The sequence below is a fragment of the Rhinolophus sinicus genome, chromosome 18 (assembly GCF_057876585.1).
Source record: "Rhinolophus sinicus isolate RSI-liver-muscle chromosome 18, RSI-T2T, whole genome shotgun sequence".
NCBI classification, from domain to species: Eukaryota; Metazoa; Chordata; class Mammalia; order Chiroptera; family Rhinolophidae; genus Rhinolophus; species Rhinolophus sinicus.
In genome coordinates this window covers 77,589,458-77,616,969 of record NC_142518.1, presented here as the reverse complement: position 1 = coordinate 77,616,969, position 27,512 = coordinate 77,589,458, and the positions used below count along the sequence as shown (strand labels likewise).

The following is a 27,512-nucleotide window of genomic DNA, read 5'->3' as shown; positions in this document are numbered from 1 at the left end:
CTGCAGCTTCCTTCCACCCCTGGCCACCAAGCTGTAGAGAAGGCAGGAGCAGCTGCTCGGTCTTCCCTCTTTCCCTCCCCCCTCACGGTGAGGCATTGGCGGGGCTGAGGGGAGGTGAGAGGCGCTTTCGCCAACAGTCGCGGTCTCCCCCGCCCACACCCCACCCCCACAAACCCCACGACTGCGACGGGTTTTTCGCAGCTTGCAGTCACCCAAACGGAGGGAGAAAGAACAGGAACTGAGCGAAGCCAGAAGCAGATAGAAGGGAAAAACAAGAGCTCAGAATTGGACATTTTTGGAGCTTGGGGTGGGGAGGAGAAAGAGAGCGCGCGTCTCCTCGATTTTTTTCTTTTCTCTCCCCTTCGCTGTATAGCATTTTCCAGAAACGACAGCAGAAGGGGACAGAAACCTAGTCTAGAAATATTTGGATGGGTGGCGGAGGGCTCCCGCCAGCAGCTACCTAGTAGATGGAGCTTGAGTGTGTGTTTGTACATGTAATGGTGTGAATGCGGTTCTCTCTCTCTCTCTTTCCCTCCCTCCCTCTCCCTCTCCCTCTCCCTCTCCCTCTCCCTCTCCCTCTCCCTCTCCCTCTCCCTCTCCCTCTCCCTCTCCCTCTCCCTCTCCCTCTCCCTCTCCCTCTCCCTCTCCCTCTTCCTCTCTCTCTCCCTCTCTTGCTCCGTCCCTGCTTACCCCCCTCTCTATCTCTCACATTCTCTTCCTCACACTCTCGTGTCAGCTACCCCTGTGTCTCCCCGTGTCAGTTTCTTCTGCTGCTGGTACTGGGTGGTTGGCTGCGTGAAAGGAGTATGTGCGTTTGAAGGGGCCCAGGTTGGCTCACAGAGCCGAGAGAAGCGAGAGAGAAAGAGGTAAAGAGTTTCTGGGCGCTGACGAAGGCTAAAGGTGAGGAAGGCCAGCCAGCCCAGAGGGAAGTTTGGAGATAATTGAGGAGGGAAGGGAGAAACCAAGGTAGGAGCCAGCACTTAGGCCCCTCACTGCACCCCGCTCCTTTCCCTGTGCTCACGCACCCACCGTCCCAGCATTCTCGAAGCACCTTGCTGTCCCAGGCTGCTACTGTTTGTGCGCCAAGGGAGAAGAGTCCATCCAGTAAGGCCGCCGCACCGCGCGCCCTGGCTCAGGGACACCAGACGTCGCAGATCCGAACAAACGACTTGACCAGGGGTAAGTGGATAAGCGACCTGTGTGCCCTCTGTTTTGCTGCAGGAGCACTGCCAAGGGGTGCAAGGTGTGGGTTGAGTTAAGGTGTGGGGATGGGGATGCTGAGGGCTGGAAGGTACTACCTGGCTGGCCTTGGGCTTGCATGATGGGAGGAAGTAGAGCAAAGGCAGCAACAGATTGTTTTGGACACAGTGGGGGTGGGGGAAAGTTCTAGTGGCCTTAGGACCAGGTGGCTCTTGGCAATGACCAAAAGCATCCTTTTCACTTGGGATATTCTCCAAAATCAGAGCTTCGCCTTACCTCTGAATAGTGATATATCTGCTTCATCCCTGGGTAGGTATTAAGCTCCCTAGGAACCTGCTCCTGGCCTCCTCAAAATCAGATGAGCATGGGAACAGGGACACAGGCCTTTTTGCTAAAATACACTTTAAGATGCAGAGATGTGCTTATGGCGGCTCAAGGACCAGAAGAAGAACCTTCTTTCTGTTTTTTATCCTTCAAACTTAAAAAATACCCGGATTCATTTTCCTGGCTTCCTTAAAGGAACCAGGAAATGCAAATTGGGGGACATCAGTCAGATCTCTGCTCCAAAGTGGACACCCTCTCCTCCCCGCAAACACACAAACACTGACTTGGACAGTCATGATCATACATTCCACACACACAGGTACTGAGCTGTATTCACAAATCCTGATCTTTCTCCATGGTCTCTAAGAATGAGACTGGGAGAAAGGCTTATTCCCCATTGCCAACCTGAGCTTTTCTGGCTATAGTCATGTATGTGGTGGTAGATGAGTGGCTAGCAAGGTTATCACTCCCTCATGAAAAACCTGGAGCTGGGAAACCAGCTTGAAAGACAGGATCTCTGAACTTTACCAGAGTTTATTATCTGAGTAGGAAAGACATAGACTAACCAATAATGCTCCCTTTAGGGATTGTTCATATCAGTCCTGGCTTCAAATAAGAAATAATTACTACATTTACATGGCACACACACCTGCTTGTCTATTGCCATATATTTATCCCCATGGCAGTTAGCAAATATAGCAAGTTTACATAGCAGCATTCATAATTGTCTATTGTCGGTCTCAGGTATTTTGTTGTTGTGTTGTTCTACAGATGATCTATACCATGTCTCCTTTTCCACAGATTCTTACAACGCTGAGATATAAATTATATCAAACGGTACCTTTCACTCAGTGTTTAACATCTACTTATTCTAAATCAAAAGGCATGGAAATACATTCACATAATACCAAGTTGGTTTCAAAGCAAATGTTTAGCCTGGGATAAAGGAAATACACAGGGTCAAGAGGAGCCTCTGTCACTCTGCAAGGTTGAAGGAAAAACTGAATCCCACTTGAAATCTATGTTTTGGTCCCTGGGAGATGCTGCTTTCACCATATATATGGTGTGTGTGTGATTCTTTCATAAAGTTGTCATATATATGGTGTGTATTTTTTCAAGGACCTGTATCAACCCCATACTACAAATCTGGTCTCTGTGCTGCTGAAGCAGAGAGGAGAGCATTTGAATTCATGCTTGCAAAGCACCCAGGCTCTTCTGTTAAACTTTCTATTTATTACTATATTACTGAACTACAAAGAATTACCTCCTTCCAATTCAGTAAATGAGAAAAACAGATTCTGCATTAAGTGGAACCGTTTATGTTGAATCAGGCAATTTGTTCTAAAGCTCACTGCTGAGAGTCGGAACAGAATGAGAATTACTCAAGCAAGATCTGAAAAGGTGCCCATTCTGTTACTTGTTTTTAGGTGATTGTAAACAAATATTTTCTTAGATAGGTTAGAATTACACTTTCCCATAAATAGCAAAGAGCAGGCTGCAGACAGGTAGGAAAGAACAGGCAGCTTCATACTTGGGAAGAACTGAAAGTGTCAACAGGGATGAAGCCTAAGGTGTAGGTCTTTGCTCTGTTCTTGGTGATGTATCTGGCTGCCGCAGTGGGTCCTGATCCATGGTTCCTCAGGGGACAAGGCATTACAGGGATCAAGAACCAATGACACCCCCAGCTGTGTTGACAGATGTTCATCTGGCTTCAGTGTATGCTCCAACATAGAGACCTGAACCAGATAATATCTGCTGTCTACCAGCTATAAGAGCTATAGTCCTGTGATTCCATTTTTTCTAGAATTAACAACTGAAATCAGAATGACACACAGAACCACAACACTTAGAGAAGGCTTGGCCAGAAAATTAGAGATACAGTCAGGAGGAAGAGGGGGGATAGGAGAGAGAGAACCCCACAGTGTTTTGAAACACATAGAAAGGAAACCATGTTTGCTTTCTTTTGCTTTGGCTGAAGATGGAGTTAGCACAGAAAGTTGACTGAGATATGAAGCACCCTAAAATTGCCTACAATTGCCTTGTAAAAACTGAGTAAATGGTGACAGAATTCCTTGGAACCAGAGAATTGGGTGCATTGGAGTACATTTTCACTTTTTCCATCTTATTTCCCTCCTTAGCATATTAAATTTTTATTTATGAGCCATGCAGTTGCTTAGTTATCAAATGGATATTTCAAATGTGTCATGCTATTTTCCTTCAGCCTGTTTCCAAATATTCAAATTTGTCTTTTGCCGTAGCTCCATCACTGAAGGAGAAGGACCAAAACATTTCTGCCTCCTTATGCCAAAGGTTCGTTTTCAGCTAAGTACACTAAGCCATTCAAGAAGAGCCTCTTGTTAGCTGAGGAATATGATGGGCAGGACCTTTCTCTCCAAGGTGCCATCAACCTAATCTAGCTTGGACGTTTTCCAGGTTTTCAGGGAGGGGTATGACAAAATTTGCAGCCTGCAGACAGAAATGATGCCTCATTCTAGGCAGAAGTTGCAGCTAATCAGTCCCAGATTAGGGCTAACTTGAGACTAGCCACCAATCTGTAGCTGAGGTTTCCATAGTGGCATCCTTTCTAAAACTCATGTGGCTTTCCTTCTGTTGATGTTCTCTCAAGCCCTTTGTCCAGTGAGACCAATCAAACCATCCCAACAGCATAGAATGAGTCTTCAGTGACTCAGATGTGGTCTCATAAACAAATATGTACATCATGCTCAACTGAATAATAACAGATGATTTCAAAAAATAATGAAAGCACAAGCATTGCAAAGATATGGTTTCAGGTAAATAAATCTATTCTATGATTTTAAAAAATAATAATATCTGGTGGGCACAGCAAAAATTGAAGATCACTGGGTCAAGGGAATTTTGCAAGTTCCCTAGGTTTTCTCCTCTATTACCCATTGCAGAGTTGGCACTTAGATGCTGATGGCTAGTGCAATTGTCCCAGCTTTTTGCCTTAGCAAAGGCAAAGAAAGAGCTGATGGTGGAAAACATGTAGGGATCATGGCAGAGTCCAATTCCCTCATTTCACCTATAGAGGAATTGAAACCAGAATAGAAATGACTTGCCAAAATCATACAACTGGTCAGCAATAGACCAAAACAAGAACCTAGGACTCCATGCTAGTACTGAATAAATTTCCTAAAAATCTGGAGATTTTTCCAAGAAATCAAGAGAAAACTAAGGCCATTTTTACTAAGATCACAGCCCTCTATTCCCATTGCATATTTATATTTACATGTTTATTGCCATATCTTTGTGACTTGCCTTCTCAACCACCACCTGCCACAATGCATGCGTTCTCTCTCTCTCTCTCTCTCTCTCTCTCTCTCTCTCTCTCTCCTTCTTCCTGAAAAATAAAAACAAAGGAAATAGAAAGGACAAGGCAGATGGTTTATTTTATTTTATTTTATTTATAGTAGAGTATTAGAAGGAAGGTTTGCAGGTCCGGGGGTTGTTCTTTCCTGACTCCATGATCTAGCCTCGATACCTGGTTTCTACCCTAGTTTCTTTTAGGATCTGAGAAAATAGGCCAATGCACACATGTCTGTTATAGCCCAGAAGGATGATATAAAGAACTTCCACATTATACTGAGGATATCACAAGGTTAAAAAAGAGGGGCTAGGATGGAGTAGGCTAGGACTTTATTACTCCAGGTGTGGTCCCCACACCAGTAGCACAACCTTCCTCTGGGAGCTATTTGTAAGTGAAGAATTTTAGACCTGTACTCAGACCTACTGAATTGGAATCTGATTTTTAAGAATATCATAGTGATTTGTTTGTATACTAAAGTTTGAGCGGCACTGGGCTAGAGCTTTTCCCTGAAAAAGTTAGAGCTTTTTCCAGCTGAAAGTCATTTGAAAACAATACTTAATGAACATGTAGGGACAATTCATGCAGCCTATTTAAAAAAAATAAAAATATTAACTTTCCCCAAGTCCACTTCTCTTGTTATCTAGCATAAAAACCTTAAGTGTGGACAAGAGAATTTATTCAAAGGAAGTAAGACCACATTATTTTTCTGTTTACCAGAGGGACCTGGGTTTGGGGACTCACACAGAACTGAGTTCAAATCCCAATCCTGCCCACAAATAACTAGCTGTGTAAACTTGTACAAGGTATTTTGTCTTTGGGCCTCAGATTCCTCATCATTTGTATAAAGGGATTAAAAATATACCCACTGACACTGAGTTGTTATGAAGATTAAATGAGACACTATAAAATATTAGCTATGATTTGGCCAATAATTTCAGTTTGCTAGAAAACTAGCCACTGGATGCTATGCCTTGGGGCACCTAACATCTATTTCTGATTGGTGTGAACCACATTGGGCTTCCCACAGATAGAATAACAGAATACTAAGAAAGATACAGAAAAGTAAAATACAGAGGGTACCAAAAAATGTATATACAATTTTAAGGAAGGAAAACACTGTCTTAAAATTGTAATACTCAATCTATAACAATAACAAAAGATGAATACAAGTCACGTTTGACTTCTGCAATTACAAGAGGTGCTCAAAGTGGTTACCATTAGCATAATTTTAATAGGTTTTTTTTTCCTTTCTTAAAATGTGTCTGCATATTTTTGTCACCCTCTGTGTATTTGAGTGGAATGGAGGCCCAAATACAAGTGTTATTCAGAAAGAATTACAGATGACCCTGATGAAATCAATTAATAGACTAAGACTGAAATTAGAAGTGACCCTATTCTATATGTCATGTCTCAAAATTACCAAGGTAGAAAGTTACTAGTGAGGCTCTTTCTGCATGTTTCTATGTATATGCAGCAGGCAAATACATGCACATACAGACCCAGACACACACACACACACACACACACACACACACACACACACACCCTTTAATGGATGAACTGAAAAATCAAGGCTGAAATAGCATTTTGGGGTCAGAACTAAATATTACTGAATTTTTGGCCTGATAACAGTCTATAAAATGGGTGCATTAAAACCTCTACTTCACAGGATGGATGTAAGATATTTGGGCAAAATAAATGACGTACGTAAAGGCATAGCAGAGAAACTCAATAAATATTTCTGAATATGAGCCCACAAAAGGGACAAAAATTTTATATATAAATCACCAACTAAGCTACAGTGATTTTCCCCCCAGAAAGTAATGACTTGGTGTCACATAAGAAGTATTTTACCTTATTGACACATCTTACAAAGGTCAGCTTAACAACAACATTAACACCTAGAGAGTGCTTAGTCATGTGCCAAGCATTTTACATTCAATATCTCATTTAAACCCTCACAACAACTCCATGAAATAGGTACATTATCACCTTTTACATATAAAACTTAAGCTCAAAGGAATTAAGTAACTTGTTCATTTTATAGTTTAACAACTTAGGTAAATACTATACCTATCACCCATCACTATTTTACAGGTGAAAAAAATGAGCAGATTCTACCTCTTTCCACCCCATAGTATGCCCTACCTGCTCAATTTTCTCCCCTGTAAAATATGATAGGTATAAATTCCAATAATTCTATAAATTCCAATAAATTTTATAAATTTCGATAAAATCACTAAGCACTGTATTCTCTGAAGATTTATTCATTAGCATATGTAATCTGGGCAGCCTGACTGAAAAGACATAGAGCCAGACGTGACAACCTTTGGGTCCCAGTCCTTTGGCATGTTTGAAACCTGCAGCTTCTATTGGAACTGAAGTTGCCCAACAGTCTTTGATTTTTAAAAGAATCAGATTAGTGTGGCATCAATAATCCTATAACACACAATATAGATTACTAATTTGTAAGATTTCCGTGTTCACTAAATTAACAATAACAATTGCTCTCAATTGTTGAAACTCTTTGTATTAGTTCTCTGCTGTGGCCATAACAAACAACCACACGTTTAGCAGTTTTAAACAGCGCAAATTATTATTGTTATATTTCTGTAGCTCAGAAGTCTGAGACAGGGATACTGAGCTAAAATCAAGGCGTCAGCAGGATTGCATTCGCTTCTGGATGCTCTAAGGGAGAATCCATTTCCTTGCCTATTCAGGTTGTTGCCACAATTTACAGCCTTGTGGTTATAGGACTGAAGTACTGATTTCTTTGCTGGTTGTCAGATGAAGGCCATTCCTAGCTTCTAGAGGCCACCCACATTCCTTGGCTCATGACCTCATTCCTCCAACCTCAAAGCCAACCAGTGCAGATAGAAAACCTCTCACACTTTGACTCTTTCCTGCTTCTTCTTCCTTTGCATCTCTGACTATTCTGCCTTCCTCTTCTGCTTTTAAGAGCCCATGTGATCACATTGGGTCCACCGGATAATCCAGAATAATCTCCTTATTTTAAGGTCATCTAATTAACAATCTTAATTCCATCTGAAAAATCCCTTTTGCCATGTAACCTATCAGATTCACATGTTCTAGGGATGTGTTGACATATTTAGAGGGCCATTATCCTGCCTATCACAATCTTCTGTGTTGAGGGCTACAAATACATTATCTTAAATAATCTTCACTACAGTCTCTTATATGATAGGTATCATCATTCCCATTTAATGGATTAGGAAACAGGATCAGGCACATTAAGTGGTGTATGCCTGATATTGCACAGCTAGTAAATAATGGAGGCAGGACAGGAATATAGGTCTCTCTTCCTCTAAGTCTTGCATTTTCTCTTGGCCTACATTATAATCTTTCCTCATTGTCGGAAAGCTTTTTTGGTTGTTATTTTTGTTTTCCTTGTTGTTATTTTGTTTCATGTTTTCTCCTTTTTATTTAAGTGTTTGAATAGACAAATTGTCTATTGTTCAAAATCAAAATATATAAAAGGGTATTCAGTGACAAAGCTTGTTCCCACTGTTTCTCATCTACTTGCCAACACCCACCCCATTTTATTTTATTCCCCCAGACCTTCTGTATGAAAATACAAGAAAATATGAATTGATGTTCAGAAACATCTTTACCACATAACAAAATCTTGCAAAATACAGCTCAAATCAATTTTGTTCTTTTGCTGCATTCTCACTACAATGCAACTTTGGAAGAACTGACATCTGTGTTAAGGGACAGACCTTTGGACCAGTTATCCAAGCAACTCATGACTATGCCCACTTTCTATAATGTTTATAGTCCCTTTGGCCCCATGATGCTCTCCTGAGTACTCTGTATGTTATATAACACTAATTCCTCAATATTTTACATATCCCACCAATTTTATCTGAACATTCTAGAATCTTGGAATTCCAGGAAGTACAAATGAGAGAGAGAGGGGGGAGGAGAGAGGAGAGGAGAGGAGAGGCAAGGAGAGGAGAGAAATGTCCACAGTGTGCATTGGGGAAAAATCCAAAACAAATTCACGAAATATAGTTATCATTCCATATAGTAATAAGGTAATTACATTTTAGTATAAAAATATTCCAATATCTTATGTATAAATAATCTTTGAAATTGACATAGCTTTCCAACTAACTTGCAAAAGAACATGAAACTATTGCACAATTGTAAACACTGAAACAGACTACCACATAGTTGGGTAGTATGTTATACAGAAACAAGCACAGAAAACAAAAGATGGCAAGCTTGGTTTAAACAAAGAATTGAGTAAAGCTTATAACAAAACTGATACATCACAGTTAATTATTTTTGTTATCCCTGCTATGGATATTGGTCTTTAGCTGTAACTTAAGAACCGCATATCTTCTCAGCATAGTAGCTGCAGGCAATATATACTTGCCTTCTCCTAGCACAAAACAGAACATCTTATCATCCTCTTTTTTGTTTCCATCCTTTAAACCAATGTTTTTCAAAATGTGGGCAATGATTCATCATTTACTGTGAAATCAGTTTAGTATTCATAACACTATTTTTAAATGAAATGGATTAAAAGAGAAAAAATGTGAATTTCATGTAGTAATAGTAAGCATTGTTCCGTGAAACTTTTGTTCAATAATGTATGTGTGTTACTGTGTGTGTGTGCACATGTGCATATATTTGTGTGTATATTGGATCCAATGTAAAATACGTTTCTTGCTGTGGGTTTTTGTCCAAAAGTTTGATAAATGTGGCTTTGAATGATTGGAACCACTGACCAGATCTTATAAATAATCCTTATAAATAAATGAATCTCTGCCTAAACATAGAAACCTTAATGTTCTTTAAGGGAGTTCCATGCTGTGCTTTGGCACTATGGTCCCTAAACTGTGGTAATACCCAGAAAGCAGCAAAGATCCAAAGGAAAACTGAAAAATCCAATAAAAATGGGCATGCTTTTTCTCAGTGATGCAAGAACATCTGGAGATTTATAATATCTGGATTTGGAACTGAGCTTCCCAGTTGTTACTTCCATTGGCATATCTTGGATATGGCTCAGGGGCCTGTCCAGTGTTGAACATGGCCTGAAAGTCTGCAGTTTACATAAAATATTTCACCTTAAATGCCACCAGAAAACTTTACACTGTAGACCATGCTATTGTCATCACACAGTGATCATCCCCAGAAACTTTTCCTAGGTTAGTAACTTTTAGTCTAATGAGAAATACCAAGCAATAAAGAAAGATTGATAGGAAGCTGTTTGGGGATAAAGTGAGGAAAAAGCTGATGAAGTGATGATGCATAAGTAAAGGTTTACCTAGGATGTTGATGTTGCAGAAGAGAGGATTTTAACATTTGTTGTATGGTAATTATGTGGGGAAGAGAAAACTGAGAGGGCTAATGGGGAAGAAAGAAAGAGGAGAGTGTAAAGGTGTAATTAAATAATCCAATCCTCCAAGTGGTAACTAAACCCCTACTGTCAATCACTTGACAAATATTCACTGAATGTGGACTAGTTGGATGGCACTGTGGGTGTAAACTTACTCATATGTCCATCCTTTTCTCTCTAGGCGCTCATAACATGGTCAGGAGTGAGTAGAATGATAGGGTCAAACATGAAATGAAATCATGGTACAGCTGAGTAGGGCATTGTGGTTTAATCTACTTGTGGAAATATATGAAGGTATAAATGTGAAAGTTTGACAGTGAAGAAAGCTTGTAGGAAAAAAATGATTAATTTGAAATATAGTGTTGGAGGAGAGCTCTGTGGATACCCTGGAGAACCAGAAAGATGAACTGAGTGGGTCCTAGAGAAAATTAAGCCTGAAACATTTCTGGAGGCAAAAATTACAAAACTGAACCTCTCCTACTTTGGCCACATCATGAGAAGGCAGGATTCTTTGGAAAACACAGTAATGTCGGGAAAAATAGAAGGCAACAGGAAAAGAGGAAGACCAACTGTGAGATGGATTGACTCAGTAAAAGGAGCCATCAGCATGAGTCTATAGATGCTGGTTAGAGCTGTTGAGGACAGAACATTGTAGACATAATTAAGTCATAGAGTTACCAGATGTTGGAGCCAACTCAATGGCGGGGAACACACACACTTCCAGAAAATAAAGTTGGGAAGTTAGGTTACTACTTCTCTCTGCCAACCAACCCCACTTGCTAGCTGCAATCCACCGTGCTAACTGCAATCCGCTCTTGTTAGCTCAGCCACCATCTTCTTGCTAGCTCCCATTTTTTCTGCTAGCCTAGCCACAGCAGTTATATTAGTGGCCAATGGCTCACTGGTTACAGCTGACTGCCAACTAGCCACAGCTGATGGCCATGCAATCACAGTTGATGGCCATTTACTACCTGAGCCAACACCTTTCTATGTGAGGCCGAGAGCCTGGAAACTGCTTTCTGGGGCTCTGTCCCCACAGGCATCTTGATATTTGGAGAACTACTATGACTTTCAGTTAATAATGACTCATTTGTTAGCTGGAATTTTGAATCTGGCTTTCCCATCTAGATGTTTAATAGGCATTTTTGACAATTAAAGAAAAAATATATAACTGACAGATTAAAAGCATGGAATTTTCACTATTATATTGGATTGTATTGGTTGACCAGATATAATAATAATCCCTTATATGTCTCTGTGCAGTTTTAAAGTAGTTTACATATATATATATATATATATATATATATATATATATATATATATATATTTAGTTAATAACATACGTACTTATGCAATTGAATTTGAATTATTGTGCTGTATAATCATAAAAACAATCTAATAAAATAGACAATGTTTGCATTATATTTGACCAAAAAGATTCACTAAGTTGAAGTGACTTCTACAAGGATCCAAGATTGTAGAGGGCTTTGCAAGTTTGGCTGTGGATAGATTTAATTTAGTGAATGAAAGGGACATAGCAATGGATTTTGAGATGAGAAATGATATAATAATAGCAATGTTTGGGGATGGTTATTCTGAAAATGGCATGCAGGAAGGATTGATGGTGGAGAAGCAATGGCAGGCATACCAATTAGGGAGAAATTATAGAAATCTAGGCTTGAGGAGAGGTAGCACTGCGGTTAAGTAGAGAATCTGGGTCCAAACCCATTTTAGTGTGATTCTAGCTCTGCCACTCTGAGCCTTAGTTTCCTCACCTATGAACACAAGATACTAAGAATACCTACCTCATGAGAATGTTATGAGGATGAAATGAATTAATACATACAAAGCACTTATCCTAGTACCTGGCCATAACGAACACTCAATCCATGTTAAATGTTATAATTGTTAATATTATTGTTGCTACTGTAGTAGTGGACCTGGAAAGGATGGGGCATAAAAGACACCATGAAGGAACCGTAGATATACTATGGCAAATGGTTGCATATGTGTCATGAATGTAGTCCAATACAACTACAAATTTTATCCAGGTAACAGAGAATGATGATGCCATAAAGAAATATAAGGTAGGATGAGATGGAAAAATGATGAGTTTAGATTTCAATAATAGTATTAAGTTTGAAGTCAGGCAAGGCATGCTACTGAAAATTTTCACCAAAAGTTTGAGATGTGGGTATGGAGCTCAAGAGAGAGGTTAGGAAACGAAATGGAAATTTGGGAAGCCATAGAGATCATTATAAAAAAATTATCTCTAAAAAATCGATTTAAAATATGTAAGGAAGAAAGTCAGAAGAGGAAGAAAAGCATATAAAGTAGAACATTGTGGTCCACTTTTATTGGAGGTAGAGGAGCCAGAGAAAGGGATCAAAGTCAAAAAGAGACCTGTACAGTCACTATGGAAAATTCACAAGAACATTTTGTGCTCTGTGAAGTTAAGATGCTTATAATCCAGTTGAAACAATAAGACTTGTAGACTTGTGACAGAAAGCATTATAAAGTATGAGATATGTAATAAAGAAATTCAATTTTAAAATATAAGCTCTAGGTTCCAAAATAGCCCTTATTTTGTTGACTAGAGAAGTCATGAAGTATTCATGGGTTGTTTTGTTGTTGTTGTTATTTATTTATTTTTTGTTTTTACTTTCAGGTGTACAAAGCAAAGCACTAAACATTTATACCCCTCACAAAGTGATAACCCCCCCCAATCTACTACCCCTCTGACATTGTACAGTGGTACCTCAGTTTTCAAATATAATCTGTTACAGAAGATCATTTGAGTTCTGAAACATTCGAAAATAGCTGACAGCTAGGCCTCAGGATCTTGCACTCAGTGGAAGTCGCGTGACATGTTCGACTTCCAAGGCGTGTTCAAAAACAGAAGCATTTACTTCCAGATTTACAGTGTTCATAAACTGAAATGTTCATCAACAGAGACATTCAAAAACTGAAGTACAATACCACTGACTATATTCCCTATGCTACACTTTACATCCCATGACTATATCTATATCTATATATCTATATCTATGTCTATATCTATATATATTTTTAAGTATAGTTGACATTCAATACTATTCTACTTCAGCCTCAGGTGTTAATCACAATGGTCAGGCATCCATATAGTCCATGAAGTGATCCCCCTGATATAGTAAATCCAGTAGCCATCTGGCACCCTACATAATCTTTACAACATAATTGATTATATGCCTCATACTGTATTTCACATCTCCATGACTATATTGTGATTACTAATTTGTACTTTCTAATACCTTCATATTCTCCCCAATCATTACCCCCTTCCCATCTAGGAACCATCAGTTTTTTGTCTATATCTCTGAGTCTATTTCTGATTTGTTTGCTTTCTCATTCTGTTCTTTAGATACCGCATATAAGTACGAACATATGGTATTTGTCTTTCTCAGTCTGACTTATTTCACTTAGCATAATATTCTCTAAGTCTATCCATGTTGTGGCAACTGGTGAAAATTCATTATTTTTTATGGCTGAGTAATATTCCATTGTATAAATTCACCACAGTTCATTTTTTTTTTAATTTTATTAAATTTATTGGGGTGACAATTGCTAGTATAGTGGTTACCACAGTTCCTTTATTCAATCATCTATCAATGGGCATTTCTGTTGTTTCCATATGTTGGCTATTGTGAACTGCACAGCAATAAACATAGGAGTGCATATGAGGTCGGACAATTAAGTTTGAGAACTCAGCCTAGAATAAGTGCTACATACCTCATTGATGAATACCACTATGGTCACCTTCGAAGTACTCCCCTTGGGAAGCTATGCACCGATGCCAGTGCCTAGTCCACCCTTCAAAGCAATTTTGGAACTCTTTTACCGGAATGGCCATCAGAGCTGTCGACGTATTATACTTGATGTCCTGAATGTCATCAAAATGTCTTCCTTTTAATATTTCCTTTATCTTCAGGTAAAGAAAGATGTCATTGGGGGTCAGATCAGGTGAGTAGGGAGGGTGTTCCAATACAGTTATTTGTTTACTGGCTAAAACTCCCTCATAGTCAGTGCCGTATGAGCTGGTGCATTGTTGTGATGCAAGAGCCATGAATTGTTGGTGAAAAGTTCAGGTTGTCTAACTTGTTCATGCAGCCTTTTCAGCACTTCCAACTAGTCAACTTGGTTAACTGTTTGTCCAGTTGGTACAAATTCGTAATGACTAATGCCTCTGATATCAAAAAAAGGTTAGCAATAGCATTGCAATAAGTTCACAAACTTAATTGTCAGACCTTCATATATTTTTTTCAAATTAGTGTTTTGGATCTCTTTGGATAGATGCCCAGGCGTGGAACTGCTGGGTCATAAGGTAGTTCCATTTTCAAGTTTTTCAGGAACCTCTAGACTGTTTTCCATAGTGGCCGCACCAATCTGCAATCCCACCAAACAGTGCATGAGGGTTCCCTTTTAGCTCTTAAATGATGAATGACGTTTGGAGATACATGGCAGCATGCATTTAAGATGAGAGGAACTGTGTGATCAAAGTTGAGGAGCTAGAAATGGGCATATCAAGTTTAAAGGAGAGAGAGGAGATCAATCTGACAGGAGCAAAGGGGAGATGATTAGGAAAAGGAAGAGAGGAAAATTTTTCAAATCAACCACATAGGTAATCTCAAGTCCCAATTGAGGGGGGATTTAAAAAGCTGTCTCATATTGGCTTTAAGGCTAAATGTTTCATGTCACTTTTTTTCTGATATGAATTGGACTGCTGGGTTTCTCTATTAAGTTACTCAGGGGACCCTATTACTGTTAACAAGAGTAAGGAATGATGGAAGAAAATAGCAGGTTAGAGTGAGGAGATATGGGGGTGGGAGAGAGATGATGAGTTAAGTTTGGGACATGTTGAGGTCAAGGTGCCAGTGGGATATCCAAGTACAGATGTTAAGTAGGCAGTTACATATACGGGTCTAGGACTTGAAATAGAAGTCTGAGCTGGATGAAGAAGTTGACATCCCATAACAGTAGCACAATAATAACAATAATGAAACAAGTATTTTATTAAGCATATTTTATATTAAAAGCATGGTTCCAAGAGTTTTCCAGGTAATAATTCATTTAATCTTCACAACAACCCCATGAGGTCATACAAGTAGTATCTACTGGAGCCAGAATTTAAACCTAGGCAAGTAAAACTCCGCAGGCCATGCTCTGAGTTACTACATTAACAGCAGGTGTTTATCATGGAAGTAGAATCAATTACTCTAGCAGAGTAAACAAAGAAATAAGTTAACTGCTGATCCTTGGAAACACTAATATTTGAGAGGTAGGTGGGAGAAAAAAAGCTTTCAGAGCCTAAGCTATCATAAAAGTAGAAGGAAAACTGGAAGTGAAGGTTAACTTCAACATCATTGGAGAAGAGGAAAAGGGGAGTGGGTCGTCAGCATTAAAGCTGTAGCATTTGGATTTGACAATTGGAGGAGCCCTATACCGTGTAATAGTTAGAGCAGGTGTCAGCAAAACACAGTCATGAGCCACAGCTGGCCCACAACCTGTTTTTGTATGGACTGCAAGCTAAAAATGGCCTTCACATTTTAAAAAAATTTTATTTTGGTATCAGTTCTATTAATGATGAATTTTGGATCCTTGTAGAAGTCACTTCAACGTAGTGAATCTTTTTGGTCAAATATAATGCAAACATTGTCTATTTTATTAGATTGTTTTCATGATTATACAGCACAATAATTCAAATTCAATTGCATAAGTACATATGTTATTAACTAAACATATATATATATATATATATATATATATATATATATATATATATATATATAAATTTAAAACTGCACAGAGACATATAAGGGATTATTATTATATCTGGTCAACCAATACAATCCAATATAATAGTGAAAATTCCATGCTTTTAATCTGTCAGTTATATATTTTTTCTTTAATTGTCAAAAATGCCTATTAAATATCTAGATGGGAAAGCCAGATTCAAAATTCCAGCTAACAAATGAGTCATTATTTAGAGTATTCCATTATCTTCAGCACGCTTACTTTCTCCATTCCCATATTCCCGTTCAGGCCTTTACTCTCCCCCTTTTTGAGTTTTGGTTGCCACAAATTGTCTCTGTTGATGGTGGTCGAATAGCCTCCTTTAGTATTTCTTGTAGTGCAGGTCGTGTATTAGAAAATTCCCTCAGCTTCTGTATGTCTGGAAAGGTCTTTATTCCTCCTTCATATCTAAAGGATATCTTTGCTGGATATATTATTCTTGGCTCATGATTTCTCTCTTTCAATAGTTTGAATATTTGGTTCCACTCCCTCCTGGCTTGTAGAGTTTCTGCTGAAAAATCTGATGATAATCTAATGGGCTTTCCTTTGTAAGTTACCGTCTACTTTTCCCTGGCTGCCTTGAGGATTCTTTCTTTGTCGTTGATTTTAGACAGCTTCAATACAATGTGCCTTGGAGAAGGCCTGTTGGGATTGAGGTAACTAGGTGTTCTATTTGCTTCTTGGATTCGAGGGTCCAGTTCTGTCCAGAAGTTTGGGAAGTTCTCATCGACAATTTGTTTGAATATATTCTCTGTTCCCTTCTCTCTTTCTTCTCCTTCTGGTATGCCCATTATTCTTATATTGCTCTTTCTGATAGAGTCTGAAAGTTCTTGTAGAGTTCTTTCATTTCTTTTAAGTCTCAAGTCTCTTTCTTCTTTTATCTGTGTCATTTCCAGGTTTCTATCTTCGATGTCACTGATTCTTTCCTCCATCTGGTCAACTCTACTACCTAAGCTGGTTATTTCATTCTTAATTTCTTCTACTGAGTTCTTAATCTCCAGAAATTCTATGTGGTTCTTTTTAAAAATTTCAATCTCTTTCGTAAAATGCTCATGCTGTTCTTTAATTGAGTTTCTGAGTTCATTTAACTGCCTATCTGTGTTTTCTTGTATCTCGTTGAGTTTTTTCAGAACTGCAAGCTTGAATTCTCTGTCATTTAAGTCACGTATTTCTGTATCTTTAAGTGCCTTCTCTGGATATTTTTCACTTTCTTTCTGAGCTAGCTTGTTGCCTTGGTTATTCATGGCGATTACTGGTTTACTATTTCTCTTCCTAGACATCTACAGGAGTGACTTCTGCAACAAGTTGATAGGAAGAAGTCTTTCTTTTGTTTTCCAGTACTTGTTGGTAGAATGTTTTACTTTTTCTCCGACTGCAGGCTTTTTTTTCCCTCTCTCACAAGGTAGTGCTATGTTTTCTCTGCACTATTCCAGCTTCTCACACACTGGGGGGATTCCCTGGGAGACGGGCTTCTCCTCTGTTAATAGTTCGTCTAGGTCACAGGGCGCAGTGTCCCAGTGGTTATGCGGAGAGCTTTTGATGTTCCAAAGCTCTTCCAGCTCCTGATTCAGAGCCTGTATGTTTCAGCAGTTCTGTTTACTCCTGCAGGGATCCGCCCAGATAGGTGGGGCCAGGGGCGGGGTGAGCTGTGAGAGATGGCCCAGAGCAATGGCGGCGACCACCACAACAGCCGGTCCTGCTTCCACAGCTCTCTCCCCTTTGCCGGAACTAGTTGGGCTGTGAATTTGTGTCTGTGGGCCACAGTTCTCAAATATAGCAAATTTTCTGTTGTTTTGATCTGACACTGCTACTGTTTCGCTTCTAGCACCGGGCAGGTGGGGGCGGGGCGAGCTCTGGGAGGGGAGGGAGGGGGCGGCTAGTCTCAGTGCCTAAGGCTCCTTTCTCTGCTCGGCAGTGCGGGCTTAAACCACCGTTTTCAGCCTTTTTCCCTCAGTCTTTTCTCCGAGGTCTCTGCCGTGAGCGTTGGGTTCAGCCATGTTATATGCTGTCCCCTCAGCCCTGTGGAGCCCTGGCAGAGCCCTAGCAGTCCGATCTCCCGCAGCTGCGGTAGTTCCGGGAAGCAGCGAGCTCGGCGCACTAGGCTGGGTCTGAGTCCTGTGCCCGCGCGGCTCCTCTCCGCGCAATTCTCCCTTTCCTCCTCCCCCTACTCGCGCTAATCTCCCACCTGTAGGTGATTTCAGTCGGTAGTGGGCCTCTTCGTCTTGCCTGTCTGCAGTGCAGGGAGTCCTTTGTGGAGTTTTTGTTGTTCGATTCTTTGTAAATTCCAGGGGAGCTTTACAGAGGCTCACCTCACTCCGCCATTTTTCCAGAACACAAATCAGTCATTATTAACTGAAAGTCATAGTAGTTCTCCAAATATCAAGATGCCTGTGGGGACAGAGCCCCAGAAAGCAGTTTCCAGGCTCTCGGCCTCACATAGAAAGGTGCTGGCTCAGGTAGTAAATGGCCATCAACTGTGATTGCATGGCCATCAGCTGTGGCTAGTTGGCAGTCAGCTGTAACCAGTGAGCCATTGGCCACTAATATAACTGCTATGGCTAGGCTAGCAGAAAAAATGGGAGCTAGCAAGAAGATGGTGGCTGAGCTAACAAGAGCGGATTGCAGTTAGCACGGTGGATTGCAGCTAGCAAGTGGGGTTGGTTGGCAGAGAGAAGTAGTTGTGGATAGTGTGGCTCCTGCCTCCTGTGTCTCCAACCCAGTCGCCGGCGAGAATATAGTGGTATGCCTTCCCTACCTATGGCTCCGTGGGTGTTCCTTTTTGGCCTCACCATATCCTGCGTTCTTATGTGGGGAGCTGGAACAGAGACCCCACAGGCTGCCCCACACAACAATGCCCTTGTCACATGGGGTGGCATGCGGGGTCTCTGGTCCCATTTCCCGCATAAGAATGCAGGACATGGTGAGGCCAAAAAGGAACACCCATGGAGCCATATATAGGGGAGTCATACCACTACATTCTCACTGGTTGCTGGGTTGGAGACACAGGAAGCAGGAGCCACACTATCCGCAGCCTGCTGTCCACTTCTCTCTGGCAACCAACCTCATTTGCTAGCTGCAACCCACTGTGCTAACTGCAATCCGCACTTGCTAGCTCAGTCACCATCTTCTTTCTAGCCCCCATTTTTGCTGCTACCATAGCCACAGCAGTTATATTACTGGCCAATGGCTCACTGGTTACAGCTGACAGCCAACCAGCCACAGCTGATGGCCATCCAAGCACAGTTGATGGTCATTTGCTCTCTGAGCCAGCACCTTTCCACGTGAGGCTGAGAGCCTGGAAACTGCACTCTTGGCTCTGTCCCCACACCCTCAAGAATGTACTTTCCCGCAGGGTCAGTTAACATTGTTCTGTTGTTTGTTAAGATACCATCTTCTGTATGATATGAAATTGAGTTTTGGAAACACCTTATTTTATATTACTAATGAGCTACATGCCAGTGACTTTTTAGTTTGTTCTTTTTAAACTTTATTTTACATATTTAACTCCAAAAAGCATATTCTGTATGAGAAAGTGATATTTTCTCCATATTTTTTTTTAAAAAGCTGAAGAATGGAAAACTTTAACATGGTCTGTTCAATTGTCTCAGACTGGTTAATGGAAGATCTACAACTCTACAATAGCCCTTCTCATTAATAGCAAATAGCACAAATTGTCAGAATGCCAATGCCCAGGAGGTCCAGCCAGAAGATATCTGTCTCTTAGGGTGGACTTTGCATTTTTAAATGCCTGAGCAAAAGTTAAAAAAAGAATATTTTATGACATGTGAAATGATAGGAAACTCAATTTTAGTGCCCATAATGAAGTTTTAGTGGAACATAAGTTACTCACATTCATTCATACATGGTCTGTGGCTCCTTACATACCACAATGGCAGAGCTGAGCAGTAGCACCAGAGACTATGTGGCATACAAAGCCTGAAAACTTTACTATCTAGGTTTTTACAGAACAAGTTTGTGGGATTCTGAGTTAGAGTATGGGTTCTAATGTCAGATTACCTTTATTTGAATCCCAGCTCTACTATGCACTAGGCTAGGTAAGCTTGGGCAAGTCACTCCAAACCTCTAATCATCATCATCTGTAAAACGGAGATTATAATAGTACTTACCTCATAGGGTTATTATGAGGATCAAAGAAGACAATTCATATAAAGTGCCTCACACAGTGTCTGGTTCATAGTAAAACTTAGTAAATGTTAACTGCTATTAATATTCTGATATGGTAGAAATGAGTCTTGGAGACAGAGCCAAACTGTAGTGGGTAGCAAAAAGAATTGGTGATAAAAAAGCTACACAAATGGAAACTATGCTTTTGAGAATTTTCACAGTGGACTTGAGGATGGGGAAGTAAGTAGTTTGAGGGAGCAATTTTTATTTTGGATGGAGAGACTTGACCACATTCAAGGGCTGAGAAGGAAAGAATTGAGTAAAGAAGATTGAGCATCTGGGAGAAAAAAAATGGAGGAACATACTATACTGAGGAGGTAAGAGGAGGAAGATCAAGCACCAAGGTGGAGTAGGCAGGAGGAGGAACACCTCAAAAAGTGAACACAGTTGGGTACAAATATAAGATTTGACATGGAGCAGAGGAAGTTTGAAGCTCATAGACTCTTTCCTCTGCATGGTAGGAGACAAAGTTTTCTGTTGTGAGGTGGGGAGGGGGCACAGGGGAACAGGGTGTATCCCTGCCTATGGGACTTTTAAAAGGAAACAGACTCAAGAAATTCAAAAGAGAAGCATGTTTCGAATAGCACTATGGGCTTGGCAGAGCTTGGAAAATCAGAACTTCGGGGCACCAATCTGGATAGCCATGTGACTTGCTTTGAAGGTGCTCGAAAGCCTGGGTAAAGAAATCTAGGAAATGGAGGGTTGAGTCAGGACTTACAGGTGTGTTGAAAGACTTGAAAAATATGATGCCACCACTGGCAACCACTTGATCCCACACCAGCCTGTCCCTGGAACCACTGTCTTGTCAGCAGGTTCTGCAGCTTGCTCATCTTTATCCTTCTGGGTGTGGTATCTAGTTTGCATGATGGCTAGATACCCAGACATTTCTGGATTTCTTTTCCTGAAATATCTTTGCAACATAATAGACAGATGGTACATTGGAAAGCTCTTAGGATGAACATAAACTGTGACTTTTATGGAGAGAGAATGACACTGCTGAAAAATGTGGGCTAGTGCTAGAGATGCTTGAGTAAGTGTAAGGACTCTATGAATCCAAAAATAAAATCCCTTTTAATTTGTAAGATGCAGGATACAACCTTTATGGTACCCCAGTGTGGCTCTAAATAAAATGCTACAATAGCTGGTGTGTTAGGTTTTGTTCCCTTGAGAATTAATCAGTAAAGTGACAGAGCTAACAGTCTAACTCCTGTCTGGGCAAACTAAAGACAGAGCAGGGGTGGGGAAGGTGGTGTGTCTCCCTAGTTGCCTGAAAAGGCCAGAGATGCAGGGAACAAACACTTTGACTAGCAGTCAAGGTGGAAAGGAAAAAAATGGAACAACAGCTGCTCCCAAACAGGTGCCCACTGAGCTCCCTGGTGACATATAGATGAACTGACACAAAAACAGGCAACAGGATAGGTCTGAGGATTCTGCACATGCTACTTTAGAGACCTTGAGCCTCCTGCTGGTGAAAGTGGCATTGCCCTGACCTGGCCTGGGACCCAGAGAAGTGTACGTTCCCATTAGAGGCTGCCAGGCTCATTCAATGGGCCTGATAAAATGTAGACCAGTTTGCAATCAGATACTACTGCACATTCCCAAGGTACTTTCTCATCTAGAATTTTAAGCAAGCTAGTACAGTGTCAAGAGCACAAACCTGGAAGTCAATAGTCCTAAGTTTAAGCACTAGCTCCACTACTTACAAGGATAATGACCTTAAGCAAGACACTTAACCACTCTGAGCCTCAGCTTTTAGCATTTGTAAAATAAGGTTAGTAATAGCACTGTCCCTACAGAGTTGTTGTGAGGGTTAAATAACAGTGCTTAGCATGGAGACTGGCTTATGATAGGCTCTCATTAGCTGCCATCTTTGTCACTATCATTATTATCATCACTTCCATTTAACATACAAAGACCCTGAAGGATGAACAAAATTGGACTTGAATTCTGGCTCTGCCACTTATTGGTCATAAGACTTTGGACAAGTCACATAACCTCCCTGAGCTTGTTTCCTCATCCTCAGTTTAAATCAGACTTGCTGATCAAACAAGATACTGTGTGAAAAGTATACAGTACTCTCCAGATGCTCATTTTTCATATGAGAGAGCTTCACCCCATTTTACAGATGAGAAAAGGGACCCAAGAGGTAAAGGCATTCACTCAATGAAGAAACAGCAAACCAAGAATGAGAAACCAAGGCCCTCTTCTCCCAACCAGGGCTCTTTCCGCTGATATTCTCCAAAAGCCGTTGATCCTCTACCCAGAATAAAGGGTCCCATCTGGTCCCACCAATGGAGATTCTGCCAATGTGTGTGCTTCCCTGATGCTCACCAGCTGAACCCCGTTCAGGCAGATGTCAAAAGCAAGGACCTCACATCCTTCTCTGCTCCTGTAGCTACTGAGCAGTATTTGAAAATAGGAAGGTCCAGCTATCTTCAAAATACTTTCCTCTCCCTACTACCAGCTGACCTTGGCATCCAAGTCTCCATCAGTTGAGCAGTGTTCCATTAAGCTTCAGTCTTAGTTCAAAAGATGAATTCCCTAGGACCTGCATATGAGGCATGCTACCAAGGATCAGTCATCAGCTTAATAGTAGGAATGAGATTCTGCAGCTCTTTTTTCTTTCTGGGAGTGGGGAAAGAGAAATCTAAGGTATAGGTCACTGCCCAGGACTCCTGTACAGGTGATGGACACTGGAGAAAGCAGGAAAAACATAATAAATGGAGAAAGGGGCACATAAAAGGTAGGCTATTAAAGCAGGTCACCTGTACCCTTTCAGGGGATGAAGGGACAGCAAAAGTGAAGAGACATCCCTAGAATGTTAAAAAGAGAATGGGCTTGGAATGGAAAGTTCAGGATATATATTATGTGTGTGTGTGTGTGTGTGTGTGTGTGTGTGTGTGTGTGTGTGTGTGTGTGTTCAGGTGTACAAAACGATACAATAGTTAGACATTTCACCCCTCACAAAGTGATAATACCCTCCCCCAATCTATTGACCCTCTGATATCATATGTATCTATTACAATTCCATTGACTCTATTTCCTATGCTATACTCTATATCCCGTGACTATGTATATTAAATTATAGTTGACATACAATATTATTCAACTTCAGCTGCAGGTGTACAGTGCAGTAGTCAAGCACCTACACCACCCATGAAGTGGTCTCCATAATAAGACATGTGTCCATCTCACACCCTACAAAATTTTACAACATTATTGATGATATTCCCCAAACTGTCTTTCACATCCCCGTGGCAATATTGTAGTTACCATTTTATGCTGTCTAATCCCCTCACCTTCTTCCTCATCCCCACCCATCTCCACATATGAGTGAGATCATATGTTAAATGTCTTTCTACAAATGACTTATTTAACTTAGCATAATGTTCCCTAGGTCTATCCATATCGTTGCAAATGGTAAGCTTTCATTCTTCTTTATAGCCAAGTAATACTCCATTGCATAAATATACCAGTTTGTTAATCCAGTCATCTACTGATGGGCATTTCAGTTGTTTCCAAGTTTTGACTATTGTAAATAGTGTTGCAATAAACATAGGGGTGCATATATTTTTTCAAATTACCATCTTGGATTTCTCTGAATAGGTACCTAAGAGTGGAATTGCTAGGTCATAAGGTAGTTCCATTTCCAGTTGTTTGAGATACCTCCACACTGATTTCCATAGTGGCTGCACCAATCTGCAATCCCACCATCAGTGCACCAGGCTTCCCTTTTCTCCACAACCTCCCCAAGCATTTGTTTGTTGATTTATTGATGATAGCCATTCTCACTGGAGTTAGGTGGTATCTCATTGTGGTTTTTATTTGCATTTCACTAATGATTAGGGAGGTTGAGCATTTTTACATATGTCTGTTTGCCATCTGAATGTCCTCTTTAGAGAAATGTCTTTTCATGTCTTTTGTCCAGTTTTTAATTGGGTTGCTTGTTTTTTTGGTGTTGAGATGAATGAGTGTTTTATAAATTTTGGATATTAACCCCTTATCAGATGTATCATTGACAATTTTCTTCCTCCATTCAGTAGGTTGCCTTTTTGTTTTATTGATGGTTTCCTTTGCTGTGAAAAATCTTTTAAGTTTGATGTAATCCCATATGTTTATGTTTTCTTTTACTTCCCTTGACCAAGTAGATATATCAGTAAAAATATGACTCAGAGTATCGTCTGCAAATTTACTCCCTATATTTTCTTCTAGGAGTTTTATGGGTTTAGGACTTACATTGTAGTCTTTATTCCATTTTGAATTTGTTCTCATATGTGGCATAAGGAGGTGTTCCAGTTTCATTTTTTTGCATGTGTCAGTCCAGTTTTCCCAGAACCATTTATTTATTTATTTATCTGTTTTTTATTAAAGTTTATTGGGGTGACAAATGTTAGTAAAGTTACATAGATTTCAGGTGTATGATTCTGTAATACATCATCTATATATCACATTGTGTGTTCACCACCCAGAGTCAGTTCTCTTTCCATCACCATAGGTTTGATCGTCTTTACCCTCATCTACCACTGCCCCCCCTTACCATTTATTAAATAGACTGTCTTTACCCCAATGTAAATTATTGCTTCTATTGTCATAGATTAAATGATTACATATCAAGGGGTTTATTTCTGGGCTCTCTATTCTCTTCCATTGATCTATGTGTCTATTTTTATGCCAGTACCATACTGTTTTGGTTACTATACCCTTGTAGTATGATTTGATGTCAGGTAGCGTGACACGTCCCACTTTGTTCTTATTTCTGAAGATTGTCATGGCTATTCGGGGTCTTTAATGGATCCATGTACATTTTAGGATTATATGTTCTATTTCTGAGAAAAATGTAATTGGTGGTTTGATAGGAATTGCGTTGAATCTGTATATTGTCTTAGACAGTATGGACATTTTAACGATATTAATTCTTCCTATCCATGAGCCTGGTAAGTGTTTCCATCTACTTGTATTCTGTTTAATTTCTTTCTACAGTGTCTTATAATTTTCTGAATACAGAAATCTTTTACTTCTTTGGTTAAATTTATTCCCAAGTATTTTACAGTCTTTGAAGCAATTGTAAATGGGATTGTTTTCTTAATTTCTCCTTCTGATATTTTATTATTGGCATATACAAATGCAACTGATTTCTGAATATTAATTTTGTTTTCTCCTACTTAACTAAATTTATTTACCAGTTCTAATAGATTTTTGGTGGCGTCTTTAGGGTTCTCTATATATAGTGTCATGTCATCTGCATATAATGACAGTTTTACTTCCTCCTTACCAATTTGGACATCTTTTATTCCTTTTTCGTCTTGGATTGCTGTGACTAGAACTTCCAGAACTATGTTGAATAGAAGTGAAAAAAGTGGCTCCCTTGCCTTGTTCCTGATCTTAGAAGGAATGGTTTTAGATTATCCCCATTGAGTATGAGGTTAGTTGTGAGTTTATCATATATGGCCTTAATTATGTTGAGATATGGTACCTCTATTCCCACTTTCTTAAGAGTTTTTTTATTTTTTATTTTTTTTTGTTTTGTTTTGTTTTTTAATTTTATTAAATTTATTGGGGTGACAATTGTTAGTAAAATTACATAGATTTCAGGTGTACAATTCTGTATTACATCATCTATAAATCCCATTGTGTATTAAAAACCCAGAGTCAGTTCTCCTTCCATCACCATATATTTGATCCCCCTTACCCTCATCTCCCACCCCAAGAACCCTTAAGCTCTGGTAACCACTAAACTATTGTCTGTGTCTATGAGCTTTTGTTTCTCATTTGTTTGTCTTGTTCTTTTGTTGTTTTTGGTTTATATACCACATATCAGTGAAATCACATGGTTCTCTGCTTTTTCTGTATGACTTATTTCACTCAGCATTACACTCTCAAGATACATTCATGTTGTCAAAAATGTACCTATATCATCTTTTTCTACCGCCGAATAGTATTCCATTGTGTATATATGCCACAACTTCTTTATCCATTCATCTATTGAAGGACATGTTGGTTGTTTCCATGTCTTGGCCACCGTAAACAAAGCTGCAGTGAACATTGGAGCACACGAGTCTTTATGTATAAATGTTTCCAGATACTTTGGGTAGATACCCAGGAGAGGGATTGCTGGGTCATATGGTAATTCTATTCGTAATTTTTTGAGGAACCTCCACACTGCCTTCCATAACGGCTGCACCAGTCTGCATTCCCACCAACAGTGCATGAGGGTTCCTTTTTCTCCACAGCCTCTCCAACACTTGTTACTATTTGTCTTGTTGATGATAGCCATTCTGACTGGGGTGAGGTGATATCTCAATGTGGTTTTTATTTGCATTTCTCTGATGATTAGTGATGTTGAGCATTTTTTCATATGTCTATTGCCATTTGTGTGTCCTCTTCGGAGAAATGTCTCTTCAGGTCCTCTGCCCATTTTTCAATTGGGTTGTTTGTTGTTTTGTTGTTGAGTTGCATGAGTTCCTTGTATATTCTGGATATTAGCCCCTTATCGGAGGCACTGTTTGCAAAAATCTTCTCCCATTCAGTTGGTGGCCCCTTTATTTTGTCGATGGTTTCTTTTGCTGTGCAGAAGCTTTTAAGTTTCATATAGTCCCATTCATTTATTTTAGCTTTTACTTCCATTGACTTTGGAGTCAAATTCATAAAATGCTCTTTGAACCCAAGGTCCATAAGTTTAGTACCTATGTTTTCTTCTATGCAGTTTATTGTGTCAGGTCTTATGCTTAAGTCTTTAATCCATTTTGAATTAACTTTGCTACATGGTGACATATAGCAGTCCAGTTTCATTCTTTTGCACGTGGTTATCCAATTCTTCCAGCACCATTTATTGAAGAGGCTGTCTTTCCTCCATTGTATGTTTTTAGATTCTTTGTCAAAAATTATCTGTCCATATTTATGTGGTTTTATTTCTGGGTTCTCAATTCTATTCCATTGGTCTATGTGTCTGTTTTTCTGCCAAGACTATGCTGTATTGATTATTGTAGCCCTGTAGTACAAGCTAAAGTCAGGGAGTGTGATACCTCCATTATTGTTCTTTTTTCTTAAGATTGCTTTGGCTATTCGGGGTCTTTTGTGGTTCCAAACAAATCTGATGATTTTTTGTTCTATTTCTTTAAAATATGCCATTGGGATTTTGACGGGGATTGCATTAAATCTGTCTATTGCTTTGGGTAATATGGCCATTTTAACTATGTTGATTCTTTCAATCCATGAGCACGGAATGTCTTTCCATTTCTTTTTGTCTTCTTCCATTTCTTTCAAAAATGTCTTATAGTT

At 39.8% G+C, this 27,512-nt stretch overlaps 1 protein-coding gene across 2 annotated transcripts in view; it reads left to right on the top strand.

The window, feature by feature from the left end:
• Positions 1–290: 290 nt before the first annotated feature.
• TRPC5 (transient receptor potential cation channel subfamily C member 5) overlaps positions 291–27,512 on the top strand; it is a 330,530-nt gene continuing 303,308 nt past the window's right edge. For both annotated transcript variants that reach the window (XM_074323867.2, XM_074323866.2), the window contains exon 1: positions 291–1,179. The gene's annotated coding sequence lies outside the window, so the exon portion shown is untranslated. The remainder of the gene's footprint in view (positions 1,180–27,512) is intronic.